The 21,036-nt window shown below is 39.9% G+C and overlaps 1 long non-coding RNA gene across 1 annotated transcript in view; it reads left to right on the top strand.

Annotated features, from left to right (window-relative positions):
- LOC120879091 overlaps positions 1 to 4,496 on the top strand; it is a 236,308-nt gene extending 231,812 nt beyond the window's left edge. Inside the window, exon 4 of the long non-coding RNA XR_005724702.1 lies at positions 4,380 to 4,496. This is a non-coding gene — a long non-coding RNA (uncharacterized LOC120879091). The remainder of the gene's footprint in view (positions 1 to 4,379) is intronic.
- Positions 4,497 to 21,036: the final 16,540 nt, after the last annotated feature.

Below are 21,036 nucleotides of genomic sequence, written 5' to 3'. Positions count from 1 at the left end.
CTTTAGCTCCTGTGGGGCATCCCATCTTACTGTGCAGCATCCTTACCTTGAAGACAATGGCCTAGGTGTCCCCTGAGCCCAGGGCTGGTATTAGAATTGGGGAACCTTAAATTGTATATTTGTTTCCTGGGATTATTCAGGGTTTAGCTCACTGTTCTTTTTATTCTTCCCCTACATATCTTAATCTTTGGAGATTTTCTATGTTTGCTTTTGTGTTCAACTCTAATTTAAAAAGCAAGTATGTTGTAGTTATGCAGGATCAACTTGCATTACAAGAGGAGGACCATTTGGAACATCTATCTTACCCTTCTCTTAACATCAAAAGTCAGTTTCAGGGCTTATTTGATCACAAATAGGCTTCTTCTAGAGCCCTACAGCATTTTTGGATTAGAGTGTGCTTATTGTAGAACTTCTAGCAAGTAGGGTTAAATTGACTGACTGTATTTTTCCTGTATTCTAGGCTTTTTTGAGCCTCATAAAATCCAATTATGTTGTCAGATCATTAAATTATTATAATAAATTGTGGACAAAACAAAATACTCGTTTGTATCTGAACAGCAGATATAGGTTTCACACTTATGGTCTTCCTTGGGAAAATAACTTCTGAGAAAGTTGTAGTTATGCTTTATAAAATATTTCCCAGTTTTATCCTTCTGGCCCATATTGTCTAAGATTACAGAGATAGACAATGCATGGAAAGAGTACTAAATTTGGGGTGAGAGAAATGACTGGATTCCTTAGTTTAGACACTATGTATATGATTTTCAATGATGTAATTAACTTTATGAGTCTGTATTTTATTTGTATAATGGAGATAATTTGTTTCACACATTTTTTATAAGAATTGAATTCAACAACATAGTACATGTTGAGTTACCTGTGAAAATGTCCAGTCAGGAGAGCAGTATATGCTATCCCCCAATACTCCTCTTTGGCATAAAAATTATCTTGAGCTGGTTATTCTTAAGCCACAACAGACTTTTTAAGCAACAGCAGACATAGGAGAAGCTCTGAAAATCTAGTAGAAGTTGTCCATTTTATAAACAACATGCATGTTATAAGGGAAAATGTCCATTTATCAGTCTGTCTCCCTCTCTGTACCAGGAAGAGAAAGATCACTAAATCTTTAGACATGCTTACCAGTGGAGAAAACTACTCTATCCCTGTTCATTTTGCTTTGCCTAATAACTTTCCATAACTGGCTTATCCCTCCCTTTTGCAACATCTTCTGTATGTAAGGTATTGTTGTTTAGCTGCTAAGTCGTGTCCAACTCTTTGCAACCCCTTGGACTGTAGCCCACCCAGCTTCTCTGTCCATGGGATTTTCCAGGCAAGAATACTAGAGTGGGTTGCCACTTCCTCCTCCAGGAGATCTTCCGGATCCAGGGACTGAATCTGCATCTCCTGCATCGGCAGGTGGATTCTTTACCAGTGAACCCCCAGGGAAGACCATGTAGTGTGTGGCTTGGGCCATTTGGGGAGTTGGTTTTCCATGGGTATCACCAAGGTATACATGTTATTAAACGTCTTGTTTTTCTCCCCTGTTAATCTGCCCTTTAGCACAATTGTCTCCACTAAGAACCTAAAAGTATAGAGGGAAAAGTATTTTTCCTCCCCAGTAATTTTGAAAGACCCATGATGGGAGTTTCTGAGACAACTTACTCATTCTGGAGCCTACAGATGAGAAATCTGGTAGAAGCCGGCAAAAAGTAAAAAGTTTTACTAAAGTTAATTCTCCCAAGTCCCTATCTGTATACCCAGTTTAGACAAGAGGGTAAAAATTTCTTGTCCCTCCTGTCAACTAAAACCTGTTTAGTTACACCCTGAAAGTAGGGCTTCCCTCATAGCTCATTTGGTAAAAAACCCACCTGCAATGCAAGAGACCCCGGTTTGATTCCTGGATTGGCAAGATCCCCTGGAGAAGGGATAGGCTACCCACTCCAGTATTCTGAAAAGCAGAAAGCTACTTTATTTGGTGGGAATGTTTAGGACTCTGAACCTGGGAGGCAGCATCTCAGTAGCTCTGAGAAAACTGCTCCAAGGAGGCAAGAGGGACCATCAGGCTATATACAAGTTTGCAACAAAGGGAGCAGGCACTCTGAACATTAAAGATCAGGTATCAAGTTAAGGAATTGAGCATTCTATGTATGGGAAGATGCAAGCCTCTGGGCTCACTGAATTCATTCATTTCAAATGCACCTCAGCTATCTGGGGCTAATCCTGTTTTCTCGTTCACCGTGCTTCTTGCATTTCCCCAGCTCCTCAGCAATCACCTGGGGGCGGCGGCATCCCCTAGATTACAGTCTGGGGAGCCTGCATTCACTTTTTTTTAATTTTTATTTTTACTTTATTTTGCTTTACAATACTGTATTGGCTTTGCCTGCATTCACTTTTGAAGGCCAGAAATCGCTGATGGCTGTGACATCTCTTGTTTATTAATATGGCAGGAGATATTTTCATTTCACACTTGCATTCCAGATTTAGATTAGATGAAGAAATATTTGTGTGAACTAGTTTCTTGGGTATAGCAACTAGTGAAGAGGCCCTGGAGGAGGACATGGCAACTCACTCTAGTGTTTTTGCTGGAAAAATCCGATGGGCAGAGCAGCCTTGGTGGAATGTATAATCCATAGGGTCACGACTGAAGCAACTTAGCACACGTAAGCCAATGAAAGGCTTATTGGTTTGAGTCACTATTGAGATAAATATACCATTGAGTATTCTACTTGTCAATGGACAGATGATGGATCTTTTGAACTGGAAAGACTTCCGTATATGAAAAAATTTTAACAACTGTGTTATTGGTACCTATGGAAAGATAACATTGAAAAGAAGACACAAAAGTAGTAGTATGGTATTTAGCTTTAGGGATTTCCTTAACAGGATGAAATTATGTAAAATATCCTTTTTCTTACTTCAGTTTCAAAAGACCCTACCACATTTATAAGAGTTGAAAACACCAGTGGACAGTCGCATTTCCATTTACAGGGACCTTGCCTGGCTACTAAGGTGTGTTCTTTCATTATAATACTGTAATTAACAGAAAAGTCAGATGGTTCCCTGGGGAAAACACTTCTCATAGAGGGAACAGATGAGCAGAATTCCTCCTAAGTCCGTTTACAAATGATCAGAACATGACTCAGGGAGAGGTTGATGTTAAGATGCTGGTAGGAGCAATAACAGAGCTTTTCATCCTAAGGTGAACTGGCTGAGGTTGAACTGTACACTCAGAAAAAAAGGTAAGCATTTTTACAGACTTTTTACAAAGGCATACCATATTCAACCCTGAAGTTCCAAAACAGGATTCTTTTGATTTCCATCTTGGTTGAAAATCTTGATAGAAAAGAAGGAAATGGGAGATAATATATTTGGATGGGCAGGTCAGCCCCTTGATATAATTCAGGCTACAGTCCAATTCTCTGAGGAATTCAAAACAATTGTCTTTGTCTTTAAAATCTTTACAAAACCAGAAATGTAGCTGTAGAAGCAATTCAAAAATGCAGCTATCCTTACCAACCCCCCAATCTCCCTGTTGATCTCAAAATGCTTGCAAATATTGTAGAAGATTAGGACATTGGAAACAGAATTGTTCTGCACTTGAGAAAAATACATTTTTAATTTCCCTAGACTTTAATAGTATCCCCAAAATTTCATCTTAGAGGAAACTTGTACACTTTCTCTGTGCCTACCTTGTCTACTCTAGGAACTGATAGCTGTTTCTTTGAAATGCAAAAAGGAGCTATTTAGAAATTGAGCCAAAAAAAAAAAAAATTAAGTGTCTTCTCCACAGGTATTAGTAAAAAAAGCTTCCCTCTGAGCAGGTAAACTTATTCCATCTGCTAGAAACACAATCTGGATCCAACTATTAAAAAAAAAAATAGTTGGAGAAGACTCTGATGCTGGGAGGGATTGGGGGTAGGAGGAGAAGGGGATGACAGAGGATGAGATGGCTGGATGGCATCACTGACTTGATGGACGTGAGTCTGAGTGAACTCCAGGAGTTGGTGATGGACAGGGAGGCCTGGCGTGCTGCGATTCATGGGGTCACAAAGAGTCGGACAAGACTGAGCGACTAAACTGAACTGATTTTTAAAAATAAGTTTTATATTGAGTTTAGTTTTAAATGGGTTTTATATTGGACTTGACACATGGCTAAAATTTTAGAATCAAAACTATACTGTTTCTCTTTGTATTTCTCTATATGATTATGTGTATCTCTATATGTATGTTATAGATGTGGTATTTTTCTATCTCTATATGATATTGTCAAACATAATTTGTCAAAACTCTATTTGGTCAGCTTGAAAGAAAACACTGTATGGCTTGGATAGTCCAAAACTCACAGAAATACAGAAACTAACCCTACAATGTTTTTTCAGGTACATGTGATTTGGAATGCATGCGTACGTGCTAAGTCGCTTCAGTCATGTCCAACTCTGTATGACCCTATGGACTGCAGCCTCCAAGGCTCCTCTGTCCATGGGATTCTTCAGACAAGAATACTGGAATGGGTTGCCATGCATCCTCCAGGGGATCTAGAATAATCTTTGGTAAATGAAAGATAGTTGAAGTTTGTTGGTTTAATTAAAATGACATGTTTTCAGTGTTATTAGCACTAAATATAATGCATACATGCAACTTTTTTTCTACCTGAGTTTACTACTCAGCTAAGCTCATGTCTTACCTGTTACAAAAACTGTCCACAAGAGAAAAATAATATGGTTAATTTTGTCTAATATTTATGAAAGTTTCATAAATAATTAAGATATGATTAATAATGAATTATATAGTTGTAAGTAGACTTTTCAATAATGATGAAGTTTTTATATGTCTCCTTTAAACTCTTTTAAAGCTTCCAAAATCTTTTTAGTAACTTAAAATTTTGCTAAATTAAAGAATACAGATTCATTGAAATCTATATCATTTCTAAATAAGATAGCAGTTTGAACATTAGTTTTTCTGTAATAAAAAATAGATGTGCCAAAAATGTTTGGGTCTCATGCCACATCAAAAAACTGTACTATTAAAAAGGAACACTATTATAACAGACCATTCACAATTGTTTACTTCTGAGGTTTGAGTAGAATTTAAGGTTTCTATAGGTTAAAGATTCTAATATATGTAATTAAAACTAGTAGCAATAGTAAGAGAAATTATTCCATCTCTGAATACAAGGTAAGTAGAGTATGTTATTGGGTAGCAAAGTATGAGACATAGAGATGTGTTTTTGTTAAGGGAAATGAAAATTTTGTCTTTAAGAGAAACTGGCTATTTCAAAATGGAAAAGATGATAAAGAACAGTCTAAATGGATATGAAAAGTTGTGAAGAGAGAATCTTGTGTGGTTAAGCTAGCTAAAATTGAATTATTATAAGGATTTTAAAATAAGCTTTAATATCAATATTTGTACTTCTATAAAACTATAACTTTTCTTTCATCTACTTAAAGGGCAATGTTTTCTTATCGGGTGGGAAAACCTATGGGTGTAGGAACCTCAGGATATCTTTATTAGATACCTAATTGCTTGCATCATATAGGTCTGACTTTGGGAGCCCACCCACAAGGCTGCCTTCTGAAATGAGGCAACTGTTTAACTGACCTATTTCAAGACTAAGGGGCTGGTTCAATGAAATATGGATCTATCTCTTAACACACCTTCTGTACTATGATTCTCCTTGGAGAAATTTCAGTAGCAGGGCGAGGTGAACAAATATGCCACCCCAGAATAAGCCTCATTGGTATATGGATTATCTTGAGATGGTTATTTTTAAGAAACAGCAGATACAGGAGAAGCTCTGAAAACAAGTACAAGTTACCCATTGGTAAGAGACATTCACATTTATAAGGAAAGTCTCCTTTTCTGCTGTAATAGGCAAAGAAGATGACTAAATCTCTAGAAATTCTTATCAATAGAGAAGGTAACCACTTCAGTTCACATAATAATCATACCCTTGTTTACTGTGCTTTGCCTGGTAACCATGCAACTGCTTCCTTGGCTTACTTCCAACATCTTCTTTTGTCTTTAGCTGGAGACGGTATTTAAGATGATGGCTTGGGCCATTTGTGGGAGTTACTCAGGGTTTCTGGGTATTTCCTAGGTATATCTCCCATGCATACTCAGTTTTCTATCGGTCTCTCTCAGATATATATGTTACTAAACATTTATTTTTCTCCTATTAATCTTTTAACAGAAGTATCACAGCCAAGAACCTAGAAGGGTAAAGGAAAATTTATCTGCTACACATGCACATAATGGACACTTGGACATTATTATTTTCTCTTTCCTTCTGATGGCATTTTTGAGCTAATATAGTTACATGTGAGATTTCAAAAACTATATCTTGAATTTTCATTGATACTCATTTACTTCAGTGGAAATCTATCAGCTTTATCTCTGTATTTAAGTTGAGAGTTAATTTTTAAAAAACAGAGCAGTCGAACTCCTACCTATACAAATTAAGTTACTTTCAAGAAATGGGAACTTAGGTCTGATTGTAGTTAAAAATGTGAACAATGCTTATGTAACTTTAGTTAGGCAACATCTGGAGCTGATTTCCTAACTTTGATTAAGAGAACCAGCCTGATGAATCCCAGATGTTTAAACATGGCTGTGTTTCTTAGACTCACTAAATTATTAGAGTGAATACATGGGAGGAAGGGAAACATTTATAGGAACTAGGTGTCAAAGTGGCCAAGGGGGTTTTGGGGTGTTGGCTGAGCTGTGTGTGGGGGGGGAGTCTAAATGAACATCCCCTTTAAAATTTAATGCATTTTATTAAGACAAAGGCCCAATCTTTGATAACCTCAAAAGTATGTCTTAATAGCTTCATTCATATTTATTCCTGCAGAAATATATTTTTGAGCATCCACTATATCTAAAGTCCTGTGGTTAGAAAGATAAATAATAAACATTCCCTCCTTTAGACTCACTCAGTTTAGTAAACGAGTCAGGCATGTGAACAGTAATTATAATCAATTATAACTGCTATATTGAAGGGCTAAGTACAGAAAGTAGCCAGATCTTCCCGGGAAGATAGGATGGTTTCAAAGAGGCAGCAGCCTTGGTCTCTAGATTTCTGTACATTACTTCTATCAGCTGCATTTAGCTGTAGTAATACAATTCTGTTTCCATAGAGTTGTATGTTCCATTAGATCATGAGGCCATTTACATGTCATAAAAATACATTTAAAACAACAATTTCTGAAATCATACCTATTGTATGAAGATCCCCTGGAGAAGGAAATGGCAACCCACTCCAGTATTCTTGCCTGGGAAATCCCATGGACAGAGGAGCCTGGCCATGGAGTTCCAAAGAGTCAGATGCAAAGAAGCACACACACATTCTGATAATTCAGCGTCACAGGGGTAAAAACATGGTTATTAATGTTGACTTCCCATCATTTGGTAAAGCTTTTAGAAAAAAAAAAATGAAAACTGAAAAATGTTAGTCGCTCAGTGGTGTTTGACTCTTTCCAACCCGGTGGACTGGACCCTGCCAGGTTTCTCTGTCTATGGAATTCTCCAGGCAAGAATACTGGAGTGGGTTGCCATTCCCTTCTCCAGGGGATCTTCCTGACCCAGGGATCAAACCCAGATTTCCTGCTTTGCAGGCAGATTCTTTACCATCTGAGCCACCAATAAATAGTAGTAGTTTAGTCTGTCTTTGCACACGTTGTGCTTTTAAGTGCAGGAATGCCTTTACCTTGTGCAATCTTTCTGCAATAGATCCTGACTGGTCCCTCTTCCTGAACAGTCTCCTGCGCTTTCTTCAGCTCTTCCACCCAGCAGTGCCTGCTTAGCTTTCACAACCTGGTTTAAATGTCAGTTCCCCAGAAAGGACTTCCCCAGTCCTTCTAGGCTTGCTAAAATCCACTCACCACATATGCCCACGTAACACTAGCACACGATCTTTATCACACTTGTAATCGTATGCTGAGCGTCTGTCTTTCTCACCGGATTACAAAGTTCCAGAAGAGTGGGAACGTTTCCTATCTATACTCATCACTGTGTTTTCAGCTCATTGCATTCATGAAGTAGATGCTTGCTGAAAAGAAAACATTCAAAATCTTTATCACTGTAATATTTTATGCTCTACTTATATCTTGCCTGATCTATCTAGAAGGCATGTCTTACCTTACAGGCTTCAACACATGTCTATCTGAACAAAATTTCTCATAAATGATTACATCTTGACCTTCAGGTCTCAGCTGAAACCGCACCTTTTCATGAAAATCTTCTCTTACCAATCTAAATGAATGGGTTAATTTCTACCTTATTTGTTTTCTTCATGATGCTCATCAGGATTTATAGTTATATATTAAATTTTTTCTTGTTCAAAAGCTAAGTTGAGGGCAGGGCTGTATTACCCATTACTTAGCCAGGTGACTAGATAGGAAGATACTATTTTTTTTGGCAGGGGGGGGGAAATGAATAAAAGTTACATATATGAATTTGGTGAATCTCTCTCTAAATGTATTTTATGAGTTTCTTAGACACAGGGGCTATGGCTTTTTATCACTCTTATTCTATATCTAGCGTGCTTCTTTGTATATGTTAGGAGTTCATATATTTTTTATTAAATGTATAAATAATGTTTTAGTCATCCAAAGAACTTTTGTGGTGTCTTATTATATAAAGGTTGTCATTTTTAACCTATACCTATTAGAAAAAAATTCAAGATGACTTGTATATCTAAGACAGTAAGACGTCAATTACCAAAACCTAACTATAACTTTTGTTCAGTTAACTATTAACACCTAGAGTGCAAGGTGCTATTGGCCCCTCTGAACAAGACTGAAACCATCTCCTCAAGCAGTTATATTAACTGGGGCAGCTCTTGCCTCACTGTTTCAGGGGGGTTACTTTTGGGTTCCAGTCCATGATGGGATAATAGGATCGACTCTGCTCTCCTTACCTATTAGAAGTAGCAGCAAATCCAAAATAACTGCCTTCCCAGAGGTCCCCAGGAGCTAAACACTCAGAACGAGACTCCCAGAGCTGCCCTTCTGAGTGAGTAAGTGCCTCAGGTTAGCAGTTTAGACTGCAAAGCCTGACATTCCCAGGGATGCTAAGATCCATTCTCTCATCGGTGCTCCTGGGCAGGGGCACCAGTGACCTAGGAGCCCAGGGGCTAAGCGGGATGCCCTGTTAAGGGCACTGACAGGCACACTGGGATGATGGCCTCTTTCAAACCAGTCTTATACGTCATAGGACAGTGAAGGGGTAAAAACTTAATTTTTCTTCTACCCTTCCAGGTTCCTGACTGGGACCCTAACCCCATAGGAAAAGGCAAGTTAATAGGAGAAAAACAAACAGAAGCTTAGTAACATTGTTGATGGAAAAATTAATAGTTAAGAAAGAAATGGAAATTTTTATTTGAGCCAACCTAGAGGATTATAACCCAGAAAACAGTCTTTCAGAAAGCTCTGAACACTGTTCTGCCCATTAGAGGTTAAAGCACAGTTGTATACGTTTCTGAGACAAAGGGATATACTTCAGATGATGTACTGACACTTTACACTGTCCAGATCTCCAGGTACAAAGAAGCGCACAGTGGGTCATGGGTCATCCTGGCCCCTTACAAGATTAAGAAGGAAGGTTATTTCCTGAGGAGTTGTAACCCTTGATCAGATTAAGAAGGAAGGAATGTTATCTGCTAAGCAGGTCTGGTTAAGGCATATGTACAGAGAGGCCCAAACAAGTGAAGAAAAAAAAATCATGTTTAAAATTTTCTCATCTTGCTATAAAATAGGAATTTTATTTCATCAACATATATACCGCCTGCATATGTGGAAGATACCTAGAAAAACTGAGTAAAACTACCAGAAGTGGCCAAAGCATCCACCTTAGAATACCATCTCCAGCGAAAGACAAAAGACATTTTGAAGGGGATGCCAGCTATGCTTGCCTGAAAAATACCACGGCCAGAGGAGCCTGGTGGGCTACAGTCCAAGGAGTTGCAAAGAGCTGGACATGGCTGCGTGCACTCACACACACAAGCTATGGGAGGTTGCCAGGTAAAGCCTGGCAACAAGGGAAGGTTTGCTCTGCAGATTTAAGTGGTTGTGGTAAAGAACCTACCAATGCAGGAGATGTAAGAGACGGGGATTTGATCCCTGGGCCAGGAAGACCCCCTGAAGGAGGGCATGGCAACCCACTCCAGTGTTCTGGAGAATTCCATGGGCAGAGGAGCATGTGAACTATTTAGTCCATAGGGTCTCACAGAGCCGAACACGACTGAACCAACTTAGCACACGTGTACACTTCTCCACTGATAAGAAATTCTGGAGCTGGAGAATCCTTCTCTTCCTGGGACAGAGGGGAAGATGCCCTTACAAATGGAGATTTCCTGTGTAAATGTCCCTTACCAAAGGGCAACTACTATACTGTTCATAGATTCTCCTGTGTGTGTTTGTTTTTCAAAAATAAGGAACTAAAAGTAATACTTATGCCAAAGAGGTGTGTTTGGGATGGCATATTCTCCTGCCCTTCAACAGCTTCTGAGGGTGGGTCAGGATTGGGATGAGCATCTCTCCTTGTATTTTAAGCTAAGAACCATCAGAGGCTTTGTTTTGCTTTCTTTCCAAGGCAATGCGGCCATCCAGTCACACCAGTCTTAAGTAAAGCAACTTTTTAGTGATTCCAAGTGCTTTTCTCTCCTATGGGTACGAGTGATGAGTCAGTGATTGCAGAAAGCACCCCACCTCAGCCACCCACCCAGGCTCTTCAAAAAAAGAGCTGGATCTCATTTTTTATTCTATTTTCCCCCCTTTTAAAGTATTTTTCTTGCTGAGGCAGAAAGGGAAACATTCTCAAGTTTACTCTGTGTTAGGAAAATCCAAATATAGTAATATTAGATAAGATGAAATGCTTTCAGAAGTAAGGTAATGAATGATGCAGTTTGAAGGGTACCAGGATATATACCACTCCAAAATATGCCCCTCTGGCATGTGGATTATTTTGAACTAAAGTAAAATGAGAACAAGCAAAAGCAGGTAAACCTCTAAAAAAAGGAAATTTACATTTATAAAGGAAACTTATTTTCATAGAGATGTTGCCCTCTCCAATATCAGGAAAAGACGCAACCACATAGTAAGACTGTCCGGCCAATGGGGCACCCAGACAGGCCGATATGCTGTCCCAATCTCTCTCACTGTAAAAACGGGAGCCTCATATCCAGGGAAAAAACAACACCTTCTTAAGAAAAAGGCCAAATCTAGCTGGTTTTAAACTGATTTCTAAAGTATGGGCTACTTAGACTCCATAGGTCGCCTTGTGTGTGTGCTCAGTTGCTCAGTCGTGTCTAACTCCTGCATCCCCATGGATGGTAGGCCACAGGTCTCTTATAATACTCCTATTCTGCTGGTCAAGAAAACTCATACCAATGAATACTGATTCATTCAGGATCTGTGAACCATAATGAAATCATTCAGGACCTTCACCCTACAGTTCTGAACCCATATACCTTATTCTTCACTTAGGAACCACACCTGGAGATTATTAGATTTGAAAGATGCCTTTTTCTGTATTCCAGTAGAAAAGTAATCACAATTGCCATTTGCCTCTGAATGGCAAGGCTCGAATTCCAAAACAAGAAGTCAGTACTGCTAGATGGTATTGCCCCAAATATTAAAAAACTCCGCTATCCTCTTTAACAAGATTTTGGCAGAAGATTTATGAGTATTACACCTGGAACAAGGTTGAGTAGAGGCCTTCCCAGAGAGGATGGAAAAAGCATTGGAAGTGACTGAAGCCCTTCTTAAGGATGCTATTCCTAGGTGCAGCCTTCCCTCTACTCTTTGGAGTGAAAATGGATATTTTCTGTCCCAGAAATAACAAATAGTAAGTAAACCTTTAGGTATAAAGTGGAAACTTCATTCATCACACAGACCCCAATCTAAGGGAAAGGCTGAGAAATGAATCACACCCTGAAGAAAACTCTCACCAAACTATGCCAGAAAACTTATCCAAAGTGGGCTTGTCGCTCTCCTTTATATATGGTTGGCCCCTAGAAGTGGGCTAGGATTGAGCCCTGATGAAACCCTATATGGGAGACAATTCTTAGCTCCTAAGAATAAAAGAAAGAGAAACATTTCTATTGCAGGAGGTAAAAATTAAACAGCAGGTACAACAGACGGATGAACCGTTAAATGCTGTGCAGGAGTTTGTGTCCCATAGGTCTCCCCCTCACCTGGAAGCTCCTTTGCATCCCTTCAAAGTGGAATAGTGGGTGGTGCCAAAAATGTGGAAAGAGCAAGCAGCTGAGCAGCAACTTGAAGAAAGGAAGGGACCCTTTGATGTTCTCACTACTCACGCCTCTCTAAAATTGAGTGGAGTAAAACTGTCGGTACATCACATTAGAGTAAAAAGATGACCAGAGGCTGCCCAGCCAAGCCTGTGTACAGCCAGTGAGTGGATCCAAGAAGCAGACATCTTACACTTTGGGAAACTTTAAGTATTTGTCTGGCAAGCAAAATGAAAGTTCTGTTTTGTTTGTTTGTCTTATACCTTTTCCCACAAATAGCTTCACATACTGATTCTTTCAGTAATTCTAACTGCTGGATATGAAGTCAGCTTCCTCTTTCCAGGTCTGCAGGATTGCCTTGGTGGGTTTCTCCCCCTTACAGGGAATGATGTGCAAACAACTGGCCACAAGTCCCTCCACAGTGCCATGTCCAGACTGGGCTTCAGGCTCAGGCTCCTGAATTCCCAAGGGAAGGCGATCTGGCCTGTCTACTGACGTTTCTGTTGTTAGTCCTCCTACCTCTCACTGGGTCTGTTGTGCCAAAATGGCAGACAAAGGGACTGAAATCTTAATTATGCAAAACTCAAACCCAAGATTTGGAACTCAAATATTTCTAATCTGATTCCTATTCCCCCCAATTTAGGAAGGACTACCCACCGCCCCAACACACACACACAGGGAAGCCTGGCGTGCTGCAGTCCAGGGGGTCACAAAGAGTCAGACATGACTTGGTGACTAAACAGTATGCCCCATTTCAACAGGAAGTAGCTAGACTGGTTATTGCTTATTTCCTGAAAGATTTAGGGAAAGATAAAACCAAGTCCCCCTAAAACTGAGTTCATGAATAATGTCTCTGCCCAAAATGATTGTTCCTTTCCTTATGTAACTTCTGTTCTCAACATTGAGGAGTATCAAAGAAAAGGGGAGAGTGAAACCAAGCAGGACCCGGTTGTCTCCTGGGCACGCAAGCCTTTCCGGGTCTCCCATTTCTTGTGTTTAGGCAAAAGACTCTAGCCTCCCTGATCTTCCCTGAGTTCCAAAGGGCAGATTCAAACAGTTGCCCATCAGAGAAGGGAGAGGATACAGAGACAAGAGAGGAGCCTTGAGGCAAGACAATACAGCCTTGGGGGCAGGGTCTTGGTTCTACCTCAAGGAATAAACGTAACAATATCCTGGCATCTTTACAGAGCTAAAAGCCTCCTGACAAATGGAAAATGTCAGACTTCTTCATTCCAGAGAAGACCACCTGAGGCCAGATTAAAGAAACCAAAGATGCTCACCACTGGATTCACCTCACACACACCACAAGCTTATCAGTGATCCCGCCCTTGAGCCATTGCTATGAAACACCACACCAGATCCTCTCAGGCTGGGACAGTTTCCAGGAGCTTGAGCCTGTTGTGTCTCTTTGTCTGGAATAAATATAACAATAAAAGTAGCAATAAATAAACAAAATAGCAATAATACTATTCTTTTCTACTTCACCCCACACTCTGTCTCTGAGACTTGATTCAGCACTGGGTGCACAGAGGCCAAGTTTTTTGGCCTCATTATCAATGGAGAAACCACTTCTTACATATGCACGACAAACGTTACTTAAACAATTCTTGTTTACTACACCTTCCTTGGTCACATTCTTTTAACTACATCCGTTGCTCAGTAGCCCCAAACTCCTTTACCTCCACGTAGCTTGAGATAAGCCCAAATTCTAATTACTCCTCTGAGTTACTTGTTAGGTGCACCCATGTGTACATTCATGATGCAAATATTAATAAACTTCTGTTTTTCTCTTATCCTGTCTCTGGCCAGTCGAATTTACCAGGTCCTACACTAGAGGATTGAAGAGGTGTAGAGGAAAATTTTTCCTTCCCCACAATGCCACAATTTGTAGTAATGTATAAGTAACATGTGACATGGGTTCATGGGTTGGCAAAATCGCATTTACTTGTAGGAACCAGGACAATTAGAGAGGAAACTGTCTGGGAAGTCTATGTTGAATGCAGGACAGAGCTTGAACATGTGTAAAAGTGGCAGAGAAGATCAACTGAATGTAATAATACAATCAAAGACACAGTGAGGAAAAGATGGGACATGACTGGGGGGATACAAGACCTGAAAAATTAGTGCTAGAGACAGATCATGGACATACTTGACTGGCAAACTAAGGAGACTTGACTTTGGCTAGAAAAAAATATTTTAAGCCGAATTGTGGTCTACATATAGAAATGATGGGATCAGGAGCATATTTAAATATTCTGGAAAAGAAGTTAATGAGATTGTAAGTAGCAGCAACAGAAGAGAACAGAAGGAAGATGGGCTGGATTATGAGAGGTACACTAATGATTGATGGTGCTGGATATGAGGAGAGAGTAGAGGCAAAGAAGCTGCCACTTCCTGATGGAAAGATCAGTTGATATCACAGCATGACTTACCCCAATGACACAGCTTCTTCTTCTGCCTCAAGGAACCAAGCTTTTTTGTGTGTGGTGTGTGTGTGTTTCATAACATTTTGCCTAAAAAATTTCTGAAGTTTCTTTCAGAGTTAGAATATAAGTCACACAAAGCAAGAATTTCCTTTGAAGCATTTATCCTTTAAAATCATTTATACTTTCTTTTTATCAACTAGGGGAATAATAGCCCTTGACATGCAACTGTTATAAGTGGATTTCATATACTTCTCATTTTATCCTGATTATAGCACCATGAAGAAGGCTTTGGGGTGCCTTTATTGGTGGGAAACAATGTACTTTCAGTTGTCATCAAAGTTTTCTGTAGAATTGGAAATAACGAAAAGCCACCTACAAGCAGCTGCAGGAGACCCATGAGTATGAATCCCCATGAGCATACCTGGGACATCTTAAGTTTTAAAGAACATGAGGCAAGAACCACCAGTGTGCTGTGTCAGAGACCAGGTTCCGCAGTCAGCTCTGGAAATAAGTACCTTTTCAGGCAATTACCAGTTGTATGAGCTTGAGCAAATTACCTAGCTTCCATGGACTTTGGTTTCCCTCATCTCTATGATGGGGTGATAGTGATAAGTCTCATTAAATGAAAAAAAAATTGCTAGTATCAGAAACAGCTAATATGTTACACTTCTTTGCTAAGTATCAAACATTCACTAAGAGTTTTATATTCAATATCTCAGTTATTCTCAAAATAGTCCTGGGATAAGTCCTAGCAGTATTTCCATTTTATAGACGAGAAAGTTGAGGCCTTTGAAACATTTATTTGCCTAGATTACAATGTTAGTATAGTGTTAATGAGGATTTAAGTCTGTGTGGACTTATATTGGTGCTTTTAAAGTATTATTCTATACTATCATTGTACATGTAAATTACTTAACAGAGCATCCAGAATGCAATAAGTCCCAGATATGTAATATTAGAGATCTCTTTATAGTCTCAGATCAAATTGTGACTTAAATTGTATAAGTACTCTGCAAACTAGTTAAAGAGAAGTAACATTTAATTAAAAATGTCATTTTTTTTTTTTTTACAATAGCTAGGACATGGAAGCAACCTAGATGTCCACTGACAAGATAAACAATACAGAAGCTGTGGTACATATATACAATGTAATATTACCCAGCTATATTAAAAAACATATTTGAGTCAGTCCTAATGAGGTAGATCAGCCTATTATATAGAGTAAAGTAAGTCAGAAAGAGAAAGATTAAATACCATATATTGAAGCATGCATATGGCATCTAGAAAGATGGTACTGATGAACCTATTTGCAGGGCAGCAATGAAGATGCAGACCCAGAGAACAGATCGTGTACATAGTGTGGGAAGGAGAGGGAGGGACAAACTGAGAGAATGGCATGGAAACATATACATTACCTTATGTAAAATAGATCGCAAGTGGGAATTTGCTATGTGGCACAGAGAGCTCAACTCAGTGCTCTGTGATAACCTAGAGGGGTGGGATGGGGTGGGAGAGGAGAGAGGGGTTCAGGAGAGAGAGGACATATGTATACCCATGGCTGATTCATGTTGAGGTATGGCAGAGGCCAACACAATATTGTAAAGCAATTATCCTCCAATAAAACACCCCACAATTTAAAAAAATGTCAGTCAAGGTAGAATCAGATGAAAGCAACTGATCATGACCTTGTCATAGCAAAGGGGGCTTGCATAACTCAATGAAGCTATGAGCATGCCATGCAGGACCACCAAAGACAGATGGGACACAGTGAAGAGTTCTGACAAAACATGGTCCACTGGAGGAAGGAATAGTAAACCACTCCAGTATTCTTATCTGGAGAACCACGTGGACAGTAGAAAAGGCAAAAAGATATGACACCAGAAGGTGAGTTCCCCAGGTTGGAAGGTGTCCAATATGCTACTGGCAAAGAACAGAGGGCAATTACTAATACCTCCAGTAAGAATCAAGCAGCTGGGCCAAAGCAGAAATGACACTCAGTTGTGGATTTTGTGACAGCAAAGTCTGATGCTGTGAAGAACAATATTGCATAGGAACCTGGAATGCTAGGTCCATGAAACAAAGCAAACTGGATGTGGTCAAGCAGGGGATGGCAAGACTGAACATCGACATTTTAGGAACAAATGAATGAAAATGGACGAGAATGGGTAAATTTAATTCAGATGACATTATATCTATTATTGTGGGTAAGAATCCCTTAGAAGAAAGAGAGTAGCCCTGATAGTCAACAAGAGTCCAAAGTGTATTGCTTGGGTGCAGTCTCAAAAACAAGAGAATAATCTCAGTTCATTTCCAAGGCAAACTATTTAACATCACAGTAATCCAAGTCTATGCCCTGACCACTGAAACTGAAGAAACTGAAGCTGACCAGTTCTTTGAGGACCAACAACACCTTCTAGAACTCACAGCAAAAAAAAAAAAAAGATGTTCTTTTCATCATAGGGGATTGGAAAGCAAAAGTAGGAAGTCAAGAGATACATGGAATAACAGAAAAGAAAGTTTGGCCTTGGAGTACAAAATGAAGTGGGCAAAGGCTATCAGAGTTTTTCAAGAGAAAACACTGGTCATAGCAAACACACTGTTTCAACAACCCAAGAGATGACTCTATACATGCCCATCACCACATGGTCAATACTGAAATCAGATTGATTATGTTCTTTGCAACCAAAGATGGAGAAGCTCTATACAGTCAGTAAAAAAAAAAAAAAGACCTGGAGCTGACTGTAACTCATATCATGAGCTCCTTATTGCATAATTCAGGCTTAAATGGAAGAAAGTAGGGAAAACCACTAGGCCATTCAGGTGTTACCTAACTCAGATCATGTAGGATTATACAATTGAGATGGCAGATAGATTCAAGGGATTATGTCTGATAGAATGCTTGAAGAACTATGGACGAGGTTCATGACTCTGTACAGGAGGCGATGACCAAAACCATACCCAAGAAAAAGAAATGCAAGAAGGTAAAGTGGTTGTCTGAGGAGGATTTACAAATAGCTGAGGAAAGAAGGGAAGTGAAAAGCAAAGGAGAAAGGGAAAGATATACCCAACTGAAAGCAGAGCTCCAGAGAATAGCAAGGAGAGATAAGAAGACCTTCTTAAATAAACAATGCAAAGAAGTAGAGGAAAACAACAAAATGGGAAAGGCTAGAGATCTGTTCAAGAAAATTGGAGATTTCAGGGGAACATTTCATGCAAAGATGGGCATGATAAAGGACAGAAATGAGAACCTAAGAGAAGCAAAAGAGATTAAGAAGAGGTGGCAAAAATATACAGAAAAACTATACAAAAAATGCCTTAATGACCCAGATAACCATGATGGCATGGTCACTCACCTAGAGCCAGACATCCTGGACTGTAAAGCCAAGCAGGCTTCAGGAAGCATTACTATGAACAAAGCTAGTAGAGGTGAAAGTGAAGATGGAGAAAGTTGGCTTAAAGCTCAACATTCAGAAAACTAAGATCATGGCATCTGATCCCATCACTTCATGGGAAATAGATGGGGAAACAGTGGAAAGAGTGTCAGACTTTATTTTGGGGGGCTTCAAAATCACTGCAGATGGTGATTGCAGCCATGAAATTAAAAGACACTTACACCTTGGAAGGAAAGTTATGACCAACCTAGATAGCATATTCAGAAGCAGAGACATTACTTTGCCAACAAAGGTCCATCTAGTCAAGGCTATGGTTTTTCCAGTAGTCATGTCTGGCTGTGAAAGTTGGACGGTGAAGAAAGCTGAGTGCTGAAGAATTGATGCTTTTGAACTGTGATGTGGGAGAAGACTCTTGAGAGTCCCTTGGGCTGCAAGAAGAGCCAACCAGTCCATTCTAAAGGAGATCAGTCCTGGGTGTTCATTGGAAGGACTGATGTTGAAGCTGAAACTCCAATACTTTGGCCACCTCATACAAAGAGTTGACTCATTGTAAAAGACCCTAATTCTGCGAAGGATTGGGAGCAGAACAAGAAGGGGACGACAGAGGATGAGATGGCTGGATGGCATCACCCACTCGACAGACATGGGTTTGGTAAACTCTGGGAGTTGGTGATGGACAGGGAGACCTGGAGTGCTGCGATTCATGGGGTCGCAGAGTCAGACATGACTGAGCAACTGAACTGAAGTGGAGGTAAGGGAATTCTAGCTGAGCTATTTCAAATCCTAAAAGATGAGGCTGTTAAAATGCTTCACTCAATATGTCAGCAAATTTGGAAAACTCAGCAGTGGCCACAGGACTGGAAAATGTCAGTTTTCACTTGAATCCCAAAGAAAGGCAATTCCAAAGAATGTTCAAATATGATACAATTGCCATCTCACATGCTAGCAAGGTAATGCTCAAAATTCTTCAAGCTAAGCTTCAGCAGTATGTGAACCCCAGAACTTCCAGATGTACAAGCTGGGTTTCAAAGAGACAGAGGAATCAGAGACCAAATCGCCAATATCCATTGGATCATGGAGAAAGCAAGGGAGCTCCAGAAAAATATCTACTTCTGCTTCATTGACTATGCTAAAACCTTTGTGTAGTTCAGAATAAACTATATCCTAAAGATACGGGAGTGCGAGACCACACCACCTGTCTCCTAAGAAACCTACATGCAGGTCAAGAAGCAACAGTTAGAACCAGACATGGAACAATGGACTGGTTCAAAATTGGGAAAGGAGTATGGCAAGGCTGTATATTGCCACCCTGCTTATATATGCAGAGCACATCATGAGAAAGCTGGGCTGGATGAAGCACAAGCTGGAATCAAGATTGCCGGGGGAAATATCAACAACTTCAGACGTGCAGATGATACCACTCTAATGGAAGCAAATGAAAAAAAATTAGTGTCTCTTGATGAGGGTGAAAGAGGAGAGTGAAAAAACTGCCTTGAAACTCAACATTCAACAAACTAAGATCATGGCATTTGGTCCCAACACTTCATGGCAAAGAAAAGGAGAATAAGTGGAAACTGTAACATTTTAATTTTCTTGGCTCCAGAATCACTGCAGATGCTAACTGCAGCCATGAAATTAAAAGATGCTTGCTCCTTGGAAGAAAAGCTATGAGAATCTTAGCTTACTAAAAAGTAGAGGCATCACTTTGCTGACAAAGGTCTGTACAGTCAAAGCTATGGTTTTTCCTATAGTCATGTATGGATATGAGAGTTGGACCATAAAGAAGGCTGAATGCTGAAGAACTGATGCTTTCAAAATATGTTGTGGGAGCAGAATCTTGAGAGTCCCTTGGACTGCAAGGAGATCAAACCAGTCAATCCTAAAGGAAATCACCTCTGAATATTCATTGGAAGGACTGTTGCTGAAGCTGAAACACCAATACTTTGGCCACATGATGAGAAGAACTGACTCATTGGAAAGGACCCTGATGCTGAGAAAAATTGAGGAGGAGGAGGAGGAGGGGGCGGCAGAAGATGAGATGGTTAGATAGCATCACTGACTCAATGGACATGATTTTGAGCAAACTCAGGGAGATAGTCGAGGACAAAGGAACCTGGCGTGCTGCAGTGCATTTAGTGAGGCCTGACTTAGCAACTGAACAACAACTGCAAGTAATATAATATTAAGATGAAAAATGGATTTTAGAGTGGACTGTAGAGTTAAAAGAGAAAAGTGATAAAGAGGCCTGGAAAGAGAATAAATGGAGGGAGGGAAGAACCAGGAAAAGATCAACATCATGCTAGCTTTTTTGCCATCTCCCCCCAATGAATTGGGAAAGCAAATCTGTAGGCATCGAGTCTATACTGCAGACAGCATATGACTGTAATATCCTTTGTCTGTAGGCCCATCATCTTATTGTGCACTGATTGAGGGAATAGTGTGAATTACATGCAAGATTTGGTGGCCACAAGTACCCTAGGAAGAAGCTAGGGTAAAAGCCCTGGGAAGAAATTGTAGAGATTCTTGCTTAAAATGACTAAACCAGGACAAGGTTCTATGAATCAGGGAGTGGCTAGCAGCAAGCAGTGGACTGGAGCTGCCAGCAAGCTGAAGAGAAGCCTTAGCTTGTGGAAGGGAAAGACTTCATGTTTCCTCCTGGGAAAAGTTGAAATCACTGATGGGAAGTTCTTCTGAGGACTTGAACTTGCTATCAGTAAGTTACCCAAGGTTTTGCATGTGTTGAACTCTAGAAGTGGAGATGTATAGACTCTGCTTATTGTCTCAGTGGGATTACTGATCACAAGAGTGCCAGTAACCAGGTACTTAATGCCATTGTTGTTCTATTAGTGCCTTATTCCCAGATTCCTAATCTATTTGAACACCTGCCTGGGGCCACATTCTGAATTAAAGTGGTCCTCTGAGTTGTATCCATATCACCTGGATAGCTTGGTGACATCTTCTGAAGTGTCTGGAG

The sequence above is a fragment of the Oryx dammah genome, unplaced genomic scaffold (assembly GCF_014754425.2).
Source record: "Oryx dammah isolate SB20612 unplaced genomic scaffold, SCBI_Odam_1.1 HiC_scaffold_19, whole genome shotgun sequence".
Classification (NCBI taxonomy): domain Eukaryota; kingdom Metazoa; phylum Chordata; class Mammalia; order Artiodactyla; family Bovidae; genus Oryx; species Oryx dammah.
The sequence above is the reverse complement of the archived record's forward strand: the minus strand, read 5'-3'. Positions and strand labels throughout refer to the sequence as shown.